Source organism: Gopherus evgoodei, chromosome 2 (genome assembly GCF_007399415.2).
Source record: "Gopherus evgoodei ecotype Sinaloan lineage chromosome 2, rGopEvg1_v1.p, whole genome shotgun sequence".
Classification (NCBI taxonomy): Eukaryota; Metazoa; Chordata; order Testudines; family Testudinidae; genus Gopherus; species Gopherus evgoodei.
Window position 1 is genome coordinate 44274211 of NC_044323.1, and position 12895 is coordinate 44287105.

Consider the following 12895-nt stretch of genomic DNA (forward strand, 5'->3'; position numbering starts at 1 on the left):
ATGTCTAACATTCGCATGTTGTATAAAGTAATGCAGGTAAAGATTAGTTGTAGAAATACAGTAGAGGGTGGCAAAATTAGTACAGTAGTGATTTGATGGTGAAGCATAGTGTTATCTACTCACTCTTTAGGTTTGTGGCACATTATAATTAAGGGATATGTGTGGGTGTTATTTTTAGAAGGGGTCAAGTTAGGCATGCATCTTAGATTATTTTATAAAATCTTAATTGTTCAGAGTTATTTTTCTAGGTATGGCTTTTTCTTAAATAAGGATATTCTTTAAGATTCTCTCCTCAGTTCACTATATTATTACATGTGAATTAAATGTGAGTGATGTAAACTACCTGTTACACACTGTATTCAAACCCCAATTTACATTCTTGTAGGTATCAGAAAGAGTCTTCTCTTTGGTCAGCTAGGATAATCTCAGGCATTTCTGTTCAAAGAATTTCTTCAGCTACAAGCTGATCTTTTTCCCTGGCTTAAATTGCTACTCACCATTCTCAGCATAAGAAATGCACTACAAATTTCCTTTACCCTGTAATAGGTCGAATGTTCTGACTATTTGTGTTTGCTTTTAGTTCGCTGAAGCGGTGAAAGTCTAGAAACTCTAAAGAAAGTGTTTTTTGTTTGTTTGTTTGTTTTTTGTTTTTTTTCTTTTTTCTTAGAGCAAATGGTAAAGAAGGGTAGTATATGTGGTGTAACGATTCGCTGAATAATGGCACTGTTTTTACATCTCCTAAACTTATCTGTCAGACTCAATGTTTAGAGACACAAGATGGGTGAGGTAATCTTCTGTTTGTGCAAGAATACAGGTTTTCAAGTGTATTTCAACCTCCTTGTCTCTCCAATATTCTGGGACCTACATGGCTACAACAACATTGCGGACTCAGTGTTTTTCAGATTTCCTTAAAAAAAGCTTTTTCTTTGTCTTCTCAGATATGAAAATAAAACCAGCCATTCTGTTCAATGCATGTTACCCATCTGTAAATTTTTCTCCTCTTGGACTCTCAAGCTCTTACTCTTGAGATTAAGAATTAAATCCAGGGCATTTTAGACCCTTTTTATATGAAAATCTTGGTGGTGGTTTTCTTAAACTGTTGGTTAGTTAACATAGATTCTAAATTAACACAGACACCGGAGAAATCTGCAGAAAAGTTAAAAACATAACTTGGGAAACATGCAAATATGTCTGACAAGCATGGTTTAAGGGAGAGAGACTGCTGAATGCTTCATAAAGATTATCTGCCTGTTCTTCAGAGTGTGGCTCCATTACATAGCTACAACCTATTTATCACAGTGTGAGATAAGCCTGTATCTATTAGTTGGTACCTCTTCAGGTTCCCTCATAACTCTGGCCTTGTAATGATAAATTTTAGTTTATTGCTATATGGCCGAAAGGGTGTTAGGCATCTTCCAAACAAGTGAAAAGTTGAGGTCCTTCCCCAAGTAAATTAAGCTAAGAGGCTTCCTGACATGAGTCACTTTGTCATGCCAAGGCATTCCTTCTCCAGCCCACTTCCTATCACCCCAAATACTCACTTGTAATCTTTTTGGAAAAGCCAGGACCATCTAGATCAGAGGTTTTTCGCCTTCCCCTGCAGCGTGGGGCACGGGTCGCTTGCTGGTGGATTCTCTGCAGCTTGAGGTCTTCAAACCAATTTTGAGGATTTCAATAACTCGGTCCTGGGTTAGGGGTTGTTATAAAATTGGATGGGTGGGGTTCTGTGGCCTGCCTTGTGCAGGAGGTCAGACTAGATGATCATATTGGTCCCTTCTGACCTATGAGTCTATGAGTCTGAGTGGTTTTCAAAAAAAAATTTCTGGCAACCAGTTGAAGAAAATTGTTGATGCCCGCAACCCAGTGGAGCTGGGGATGAGAGGTTTGGGGTGCAGGATGGGGCTCAGCTGGGGCATGGGGATGGGGCCTGGGCTTACTTTGGGATGCTGCCAGTCAGCAGCGCAGCAGGGATGCTAAGGCAAGCTTCCTACTTGTCTTAGCACTGTGGATCGTGCTGTGCCCCAGAAGCGGCCAGCACCAGGTCTGGCCCCCAAGGCGGGGGTGCGAAAGTGGCTCTGCGCAGCTCTCGCTCACAGGCACTGCCTCCCCCCCACTCAGCTACCATTGACCAGTTCCTGGCCAATAGGAGTGCAGAGCCGGTGCTTGGGGTGGGGTCAGTGTGTGGAGCCCTGTGACCCCCCCTGCACCTGCTGCTGGCCGTTTCTGGGGTGCAGCGCCGTGTCAGAACGGGTAGGAACTAACCTGCCTTAGCTGGGCAGCACTGCTGATCGGGATGCTAAAAGTCCCATTGGCGATGCTGTAGAGCCACCACTACCCAGTGCCTTACATTCTGTGACCCCGTACTGGGTCGCCACTCGCAGTTTGAAAACCACTGATTTAGATTATCAGAGGATATTGTTAATCTTCTAATTAGCTGAGGTAAGGATGGTAAAGAGAACTGTTTCCATACCACCATTATTTGTGGAAAAATTGGGGATTTTTTCAGATTTTTCCTTGATTTCTCAGAATCCAAATAGAAAGAACTTGAAAAAATTAGATCTTTAGATGATTTAAAATCTCCTAGGACACACCAAGAAGCACTCAGAAGGCCTGAAAGTCAATTAGGAAAATACTCAGACAAGCGTAGTCCCAGTTCACCTTGCTGGGTAAACCTTGATAAACTTGCCATTCTAGAAGTGTTTTTCTGACAATGTCTCTAAGCTGAGGAGTCCCCAGATGAAAGCAAAATCTGCATGAACCTTCTTTGAAAGTAGACCTACAAGTTACTTCCCATGAAATTAAGTGTTCCCTGCCTTTAGAAGACAATTCTGGTTTCCCTGAGACCTCTACAGAGAAGAGAATTGATAGTACTGTAAAAGCTTTGGATTACTCTGCAGTACAAATATCTGTAACCACTCACAACCTTATTTGGCTCAGACACTGCTAGAAAAAGTCACACGCATTAGTGGAATCCACTATTACAGGTATCATCAAGGAAATGATGCTCAGACAGCAAGCCTCCTGCATGGTGTAGCTTGCAGCACATTTTGCCTTAGTCAACAGGTGTGGTCAGTAGCAATTTGTCAAGCAGTCCTTGTGACAACATTATCTTAAGTCAGTTAGCTTTGCAGAATATAGGATGGTAACAATCCCTATCTAAAAATATAGACTTTATGGAATGCCTTGGACTGTACCCTAAAGAACCTGGTAGTCCAAAATAAAAGAAAAAGTCCTTGAGTAATTCTCAGACCATTTCTCAGACCCCCTCTCCACTCAGCAAAGTTATTGCAAGACAAGAAGGGATTGAGGTTGGGTTCCAGGCTATGCCATGCCTATTTTGTGAACTTTGTTTGATTAACAGTTGTTCTCCTAAAAATTCCATTGAGTGCAGCTCCTACCATAATGATTGGTGTTCAATCTGGATGACATAATCTCTCACAAGATTTCTGGAAAGAAAAATGAGAGCATTAGATTTTTCTAATTAAATCATAGGTATGTACTAAAGGCTGCGAGGCTTAGGATCTGCCCCCAAAGTCTATTACTGGATTTGGGGGAGATTTAGCACCTGATTTAAATTCTAAAGTCCAATGTATTTTGCTTTCTGAACTAAGATTCCTTTAGGTGAGGGTCTATATTGTATTAGAAAGATGATGGAAGTCAGTATCTCTTTTCTTTTAGTGCAATAAGAGGAAGGTTCTCTGTTAGAAAGTCAGTCAATTTCATTGATGGACTCTTGAGGGCTATTTTATTGATGCTACTCCCCCCGCTTCCCCCCGATTCATATCCAAATAGTTTTTCCCTCTTGAAACATCAGCTTAGTCCTTTGTGTATTGTGAAAGGGTTCTTTCAAATATATGGTTTTTCTTCCCTTTCTTTACCTTATGGTAAATATCTAGCTTTTCATTCCCATTTTCTTGGTGTGTGTGTGTGTGTATATATACACACACACACTATTTTCTTTGAGACAAGTTTTTCATAAATTTTCCAAGTTTCTATCTTCATTCTAGGTTAAGAAGGAAAGACAAAGCACACATGGATATCACATAGGCTTAAGATAATATATACTATATAATAATAATAAACTAAAGACATCAGATTGTTTCTTTTTACAGAGATAGCTCAAGCCAGAATATTGATGCCTCCAAAATCATCCTCTGTAGTGGAAGGGAGGGGAAGTGTATAGCCCAATACTTGGCAGGCAGGAAGCTCTTTCCATGCAAGGTAAAAATAATTCTGGAAGTGCAGTGGTGTTCTCTTGAATGGAGAGAAAATCTTTTTTCTTTTCAGACTGTTGTCTTCAATCCATGCTTTCTCTAGCAATATAAACAAAATATTTCTGCCTCAGTAGGTACAACCTTTTGGCTCTGAGTTCTAGAGTTAATGAGATGGAGTACCTGTCTGACCTCAACTTTTTAGGTCTGTTGGTCTTTGATATTAAATTACGGGATTCCGTTGAAGATCCTATGAGCTCTGCATTGACCTAGGAAAGCTGCTGAAACAGGATAATTGTTAATTGGCTTTATTCATGGTGGCGAACTCAACAGAATGTTATGAACCTTGATTATTTTGGTCAGTAGAGTTCAGCTTACAACTTCTAAGCACAGTAAAACTTGCTAACTCCTTCTAATGACTGAGATCTCTTGCAACTCTTCTGGAAAAACTCTAAAACGTGTAATAGAGATGAAACCAGTAGGAATTTATAGAAATGTGTAAGAATTACTTTAGCAATCTATAAAATATAATGCAAAATTATACCCCTTCCATAAGTTTTTGAACCATCCTGTATAATTCTTTAGCACAGGTATATTTTTCTCTGTTAAATTAATAGGATGGTTATAAAAAATCCTGTTAATAACTGTCCTTTTCTATTAAATTCAAGAAGGAGGTTACTGACTTAGTGACTCAACAAGTAAAGTAACACGATAATAAAAACAAGCATAATGCACCACATTTTTTGAGAATTGTAGTTTAGTTTAACTTGATTTATTTCTACATTTACTACTGTAGCATTTTAAGTATTAATGTTTAATTTATAAAAATTGTAAAAATGAGTTGTGTAATGAGGCTACTGTATATCACACTCTAAATTTTTAGTTTAAGAACTTGGAAGAAACAGCCAGTTTTTTTTTTTTTTTTTTTTTTACAATATACACAATGTGTGTGAAGTATGGGTTGGACAGGTTTGGTTGTACCATGTTGCTCAGTTGCACTTTTGAAAAACATGTATGAATTAGTATATTTTGGTGGTGGGTAATGGCTGTGGAAGTATCATTTGGAGAGAGCAAAAAAGAGGTCCCGGAAAGAGCTAAAATGTGTTGATGGTGGTTGGTTGGTACTTCTGCAGTCTGTGAAAGGTTGAACAGCAACCTAAGCATTCTGAATTAGCAAGGCCCATTTGTTTTACTATGTAACTGAGTGATACCTGAAGTAATATAACTACAAGTGCAGTTACATTACACCTGGGTAAGATAAGAGACTCATAGGGAGCTGGGCAAAATCCCAGAGCTTCATTCAACACCCTTAATTCTGGATTTTGTTACAGACTTAAACTGGGTTTGAGGACTTGGGCTGATAGATAGTTTCATGCTGAAGCTGTGCAAAAGGTGAACAACATATTGGTTGAAAGATGGTGATTTTGACTGATTTGGCTTGACATTATGAGATTTGTTGGAAGGTAGAACTCTCTTAAAGCAAATTCAGAAGTTTGGGATGTGAACCTGCACTGCTTGCAGCCAAAGGTAATGTTTATATTAACCTCTGTAAAGAAAATCCACTTGAGTTCCTTGCAGTTGTAATTCTAGATTTTTCTCTAGAGTGGATTTTTAGCACAGTAATAAATCCACCATAATAAGTATTTCCAAAGAAGCAATCTAAGAGGCACCAAGGTCTCCTACTCTTCTTTTGAAATATATAATTTTATAGGAAATTAAATTGCAAATATACCATTTTTAAGCCTTTTGTAGAAGTAATTTTATGCGATTACAGCTATGCTCATTCATGATGAGCTCTTGTATTACAGCCGCTATCAGTTTGAAATCTTTCCTTTTTACATTTATGTTAAAGAAAAAAGATATACTGCAGGGTTCATGATACTCAGCATAATCTCAGATACTATGGTTTCATTATAACACCTAGCAGAATCCTTAGTTATGGTCGGGGCCGTGATGTGGTTTTGGGGAATTTTGCTTTTTTTTCAAGTGCAGTGCATCAGATACTGATAAGCCAATTGTATTATGTTTTTTCAGACACCTTTTTGCTTTGAAAGTTACTGCAAGGCCAACAGAAATATGCAGAAGCTTCTGGAAAATTCTTTTAAGAGTTTTTCATTCCAAATCTGAAGCATATTGCGTTCAGGTCATTAATTTTACATCCTAAATTGTAGAGAGCAATCACATATTTAAAAAAATTGTGAGACTCAAACACAAACATGGATACCTTTCTTTTAGTTATTTGTGCAGCTGAACTTTCAAACTTTGTGGCCACTTTTATGATCAGAAGATGAATTTCCTGGTATGAAAACCGACCAAAAAGGCGTTGGCAGATGCCATTTCAAAGGAGCTAAATTGGGGTAGAAAAGTCTCAGAACTCTGAATTGTGTTCAAAACTGAGAATAAATGACCTTTTTAGTCCTTTTTCCATCCTAGCCTTTATGCGGTCTCTTTTAGCTATTTCAGAAACCCTCAGCAAAGTTCAATCATATCTTTTTCTAGTTCTTCAAGAGTCCACTTCAATACCTTTTCTCTCTGTCTTTTTTTTTTTTTTAAGGTTATTTTCAGAATGCAGGCACCATCCTTTTCCTGCCAGAACATTCAAAGTTTCCTGACTGAATGTTCTGACTAAAATAGTCTCCTCTACTGGGATAGTTGTAATCTTCCTCAAGGATCTGTCTTCTCAGACATCTGCTTGAAGTCATTTGGGAGAAAATTTATTAAGAAGCCACAGATGCACTTGCCAGTCATATATATATGATGTCCAGCTCTCATCTTCTTACCTGTAACCCAGTTAGCAACATTTCCTAGGTATCTTTTTGCTTGCCAAGATAAGTAACTGGATTAAAGGCAGTGACTAAAGCTGAACCTTGACAAAATGGAGGTGATGTCTGCGAGAGTAGGGAAATACATGAAAGATGTAACAAGTGCTATTTTCTCAACCTCCTGTGAAGGAGTCTCCCTCCACCGTGTCAAGCAATGCACACTCATGGGACCTTTACTCCTCATTCCTGCTGGACATACAGATAGTGACAACCCTGAGAATTCTTTCTTCCATTTATGAAGCCGGAAGATTGCATCCCATATATTAAACAAAGACCTGGCCACAATAGTCAGGCTGGACTATTGCAGTCCACTGCAGCAAAGAATGAGCACTCCAGCATTAAAAGAGCATCAGTTAATGCAGAATAACACAGCATGCTGCCTCAGCAACAGCTGCTGACAGCCCTGATGCTCAGCTCTCTCCATTGTCTCCCCACAGAATATCTGGTCAAATTCAAGGTCTCAGAGTTTAATATTAAAGGGGCCTCTATGGAACTGCTCTGACGTAGCTTAGGGAGCGCTGCTTTCGTTGTGGCATTGACCTCCCTTCAAAACTGTGCTCCTGAGGAATTGTGAAGCTGCTGACCTCGGTGGTGAGAACAGTAGAGATGGCTTTCTTGGCAACAGAGCTAATGCTTTGGAAAACATTATCAGAACAAGTTATACAATTCACTACATCTTCTTAGCTTTTCCATAATGGTAACTAAAAACATCAAAAAAGAGAGAGAGTGGAAGAGAAGGAGAATAAAGGGAAGGCAAGAAGGATGAGAGAGTAGTAGGAAAGGAAGTTGTGGGGAGAGAAGGAGGAAATAAATAAGCAACATACCATCAACTATTCTGGAGGAAGTAGAAAGAAAAATCAGACCATTAGACTATAGGAATCTTCGATTTTTTTCTTGGGAGGCACTCATGCCCTGATCCAAAGTCTCCTGAAGAGAATGGAAAGACCCACATTGACTTTAGCAGATCATGTCAGCTCTCAGAGCAGTGATGGTTGCCATCAGAACCTACTAGAGTTGGTTTAAAAAACTTTTAAAACTTTTCAATGAAAAGAAGGGATGTGTATTTTGCAAAACAGTTAGTGCAAATTCTTCCCATTATGTTACCTGTTCTGTGAACTATCTACGGAGATAGCTAGTAATGGGCTCTCCACAGATCATTAAGAGCTCTGGTTCTGAATGAGAACTTTTTGCTGCACATAATTCTTATTTAATCAGAATATCCCTTTTTAATTCAGATTTGTATCTGACTGGGGGGATATTTTATTTTCTATTATTAAATCACAAACTGAGCTTTAAACATCGTTTTCACTTGCTCAAGAAACTGTGTTGAGCAGAATCTTTGCCAAGTGATTGGTTGATATTTTGGGTGGCCCCATTCTGTCCCATCAATTGACATTGCAGTTAATGTGTAAACAATTTTGACCATATACAGTCTCTTAGGTATTTATTGAAAAGGACGCATGTAGGAAAACATAATCCTTTGTTTAGGATATCTGCTTACTGAATCACCAGTTATTATCCTGTTTGCTGAGGAAATGCTTTGACATTGTCAACACTAGGTTTTGGTGTTAAGTAACTAATAAGCCCTAGGAGGGCTTTGACCTGTGGCCATGCTTTTATCCACATTTTCAATTGGGATTTGCCATTGGCCATAAAAATTAGTGATACGTGATTTTATGACTAAAGGGCCCAATTCAGTGGGAGTTTTTCCTGAGCAAATGCTTCAGGAACAGGCTTTAAACTAATCAAGTTGAGTATGTTTTGATCTTCTTGCTGCTCTGGACCAGAGGTACCTGATGATAGTGGCTGTAAACGAATGGAGATGTATGCACAGTGGCTGGGGTTTTCGAAGGAGCCTAAGAGAGTCTGGCACTCCAATCTCATTGAAAATAATTGTATACTGGGACAGACTCAGACTAGTGGGATACAGGAGTCTGATAGAGGGCAAATATACTGGTCACTGGATGTGTAGTTTTCTGTTCCCTGAGTGACCAGAGCAGGAGGTGCACTAGAGTAATCAGGAACCTGCTAGAACCAATTAAGGCAGACAGGCTGATTAGAACACCTGCAGCCAATCAAGACAGGCTAATCAGGGCACCTGGGTTTAAGAAGGAGCTCACTCCAGTCAGGGAAGGGGGGAGCCAGAGGAGAGGAAGTGCGTGTGAAGAGCTGGGAGCGAGAGGGTGTGCTGCTGGAGGATTAAGGAGTACAAGCGTTATCAGACACCAGGAGGAAGGTCCTGTGGTGAGGATAAAGAAGATGTTTGGAGGAGGCCATGGGGAAGTAGCCCAAGGAGTTGTAGCTGTCATGCAGCTTTTGCAGGAGGCACTATAGACAGCTGCAATCCACAGGGCTCTGAGCTGGAACCGGGATTAGAGGGTGGGCCTGGGTTCCCCCCAAACCTGCCAATTCCTGATCAGACACAGGAGGAGTTGACCCAGACTGTGGGTTCCACCAGAGGAGAAGATCACTGAGGTGAGCAAATCTGCCAAGTAAGTACAGGACCCACCAAGGTTGAGGAGGAACTGTGTCACAATAGCTAATCACCATTTATGCCTTTTAAAATCTCCTTCTATTGTGGTTATTTTCAGAATCCCAGCAAAAATAAGCACTACCCTGTTAACACACTTACATGAGAGCATATCTGGGTGTTGGAGGAACTGCTGTATTTTTATATCTGTTCCTTTAACTACTTCGTGTTCATAAGAGAGGCTTGGAGGAGATAATATAAGTCTTTAAACTCTGAAAGATTTATAATGAAATTAATAATTTAACTGGTATAAAACCATTAATAATGCAATAATGGAAGGAAAACTGTGTAGAAATTTGAATCATATTTGCACATGTAGCCATCTGTTGGAGCAGGAGGTTGAGTAGACAACACTTTTTTTTGGTTGGGAAAGTGATTTGAAAACACATTTTTTAATCCTTTATTTTTAAATGCTGTTACAGAGGAGAAAACAGACCGCCAATCTTAATGGGTCACTCAGCAATGCAGTATAGAAGCACTCTCTTATATTTCTGTTTTTGTTACACATTTGCAGTGCTACATGCAGTATGCACACTGCTAAACCAGCTTAATTCCATCTATTGAAACTACACGTACTTTGAAATGAAGTTGAGGTACTGAGATCTACATAATTTTAATAATACTCAGCACTTGCGAAGTTCTGTGCATTTTCAAAGTGATTTACAAATATTATTTAAACCTTGCACCCGCTCTGAGAGATAAATATATTCTAATTTTATAAATGAGGATTCACAATTTGTCCAAGGTCACAAGGCAAATAACTGGCACAGAGAGGAAACAAATTCAATAATTCCTTGCTCTCAGTCCTGTGTTTAGATTCAGTAGACAGCACTAATGTTCAGAGACTACATTAGCTGAATAAATGTATGCATATCACTTATGTTGAAAGCTCAGCCAACCCCCACTCTCCAAACCTGTATATAGAATATGTAGCAAAAGGTTTCAGCAGTTGATTTGCTTGACATGAGTGGGCCCTTCAGTCCCCTGAATCACGTGCTGAACACATGCTGTTAATAGTGTAATAGTTAGTTATACACCTCTTCCTCAATAGAACAGTGTCCTTGAAAGCCAAAAAATCTTACCGCGTTATAGGTGAAACCGTGTTATGTTGAACTTGGTTTGATCCACCAGAGTGCGCAGCCCCCCCCGAGCACTGCTTTACTGCATTATATCCAAATTCGTGTTATATCGGGTGGCGTTATATCGAGGTAGCGGTGTATATGTACAAGTAAATTCTCTTAATGCTATAAACTTGTATGTGAAAAGCTGTTGAAATCCAGTATCATTTAACACTACATTAATATTGCTTACAAAATTTCAAAAAATGACTGTTTCATAACAGTTTTAATGAAGTAATTATCAAACAAAATCTGTGGGAGGTAATCACTGATGCACAAAGAGGAGCCTAGCAAATCTACCATGTCAGCAGCAAAATAGCGATTATGAGCAGATTCATTTCTCAGCCTATTCTACAACTCCAGTTCATGTACTAATGTAAAAGTGATCCCCTTTCTAGAAGGCTGGTTTTATTAACAAAGAAAACAGTAAGATAACAAAGATCAACACAAAACCTGTTTCTCAATTTGGCTGATCACGGTATTCCTACCTCAGGACTGTTCAGCTCACACTCTGCTCAGCTCAAATACTGCATCCTCTCTCTCTCTCTCTCACAGAGGACTCATCCCTCCTCCCTTACATATAAGTGGGAGAAGGAGCCACCTGTCTCAGTGATGCAGCAGAGCCCACTTAATTTTTTCTCAGTAGAATCACCACCTGCTGGATGGAGTATTTCAAGTGAAAATGGAGTATTAATATAAGAGCTTTCGGCTCAAAATTGTTTCTGTACAGCACCTCAGTTCTTATATTTGTAATCTTCCTGATGACAAAGATATTGGGTTTTAACAGCAGCCTTGACTTAAAAAAGAGAGTGATCATTATTGGAGTAAGCTTTTGATATGGGGATATGACAGAAAGATTGACAAAGCTGCTGCTTTAGGTTTGTTCTGTTACACCTGTGAAGGGATATGTACAATAAGGATTATATGAGATTGTCAGATCCCCACCACAAGTCTCCAAAATTTGTCTTTCCTTGTGCATTTAATTGGCTGATGGGAGGCTCTGTACCCTATTACTATTGTTTTATTTAAATAGCACTTAGAATAAGATTTGTCCTTGTATTGAGCAGCTTACCATACGAATGCACAACATACAGACAAGGGAGTGGAGAAAGGAAGCAGCACAAAATTGTTTACTACTTTCAGAATCAAAGTTCTCCCTTCCCCCCGACCACAATTTGCTGCCTTATAGTTACTTAACCCTTTTCTGTTGGAAATTATATTTTGTTCCCTTTGGTTTTCACTTAATGGTATTTTTTCTCTCTTTCGAAATTTTTAATCCAACCTCATTCCATCCCATGTTTCCCCTCATATCTTATCAACACACTTGCTGCCTACTTCCAGTCCTCCTGTACCCATCAACTGTTTGGCTTTGGCTTTTTCTTATTCTAGCACTAATAGTGTACTATCTGCTCACCCTTCACAAGTGTCATCAGCTTCTGTCGAACACCCCAGTAATTGTTCCAGCCCTGTTGCTCCACAAGGTGACCCCAACTTCCCTCCATGCCTTCCTCCCAACAGTTAGGCCCTCGTCTCCATTTTAAACAATCTGCTGAGCTTGGTGCTTCTGCCATCACAGAGACTCCCGGGCCAGTGATTGTGTCCTCTTTTGCTGCCTTCCCAGCAACAATCTGCACTGCCACTGTTAGGGCTCTGGCTGGGATGCAATGGAGTCAGGTGAGCCCATGTCCTTCTACCCCCTGACACTACACTCTTGGGGGGGTAACCTCCCCATCTTCAGCCAGGAGGCCTGTTTGAGTCTACCCCCTGCCTGAGTTAGCTAGACTATATTGAGTGCTCACCCCTGCCTGAGCCTTAAGAGTTTGCTGCTCTGCCCTGCTTAAGGGCCTGCTGCAGCTCTGCCTTGAACGCAGGCCAGAGCCCTAACTATTTGTTGTTCTGCCCCACCCAGAGGGAGCCAGAACCCCTCTACAGACTATTTGTAGCTGTCTGCCCCAGCCATGTGGCTGGGGCTAAAGACTGTTGTGCTTCATCTCGCCCAGCTCTCCCTCATAAGTCTGTCACCTGCGGTCTGCCAGTAGTGAGGGACCACTGCAATGCCATATAACTAAATGTGACGCATTGTTTGCCATTTGCTCTATTTCGGAGTGATGTGTTTAGTATCGGGATGATAAAGCACATTGGAAAATAAATCTTTTCTAAAAGTAAGAAAAATTCAGGTCTGGTTGGAAAACTCTGCAAATTAATACCTTCTGC

The 12895-nt window shown here is 40.0% G+C and overlaps 1 protein-coding gene across 6 annotated transcripts in view; it reads left to right on the forward strand.

The window, feature by feature from the left end:
- The window catches only part of CDK14 (cyclin dependent kinase 14), a 549017-nt gene that overhangs the window by 138145 nt on the left and 397977 nt on the right, over positions 1–12895 (forward strand). The window lies entirely within an intron of this gene.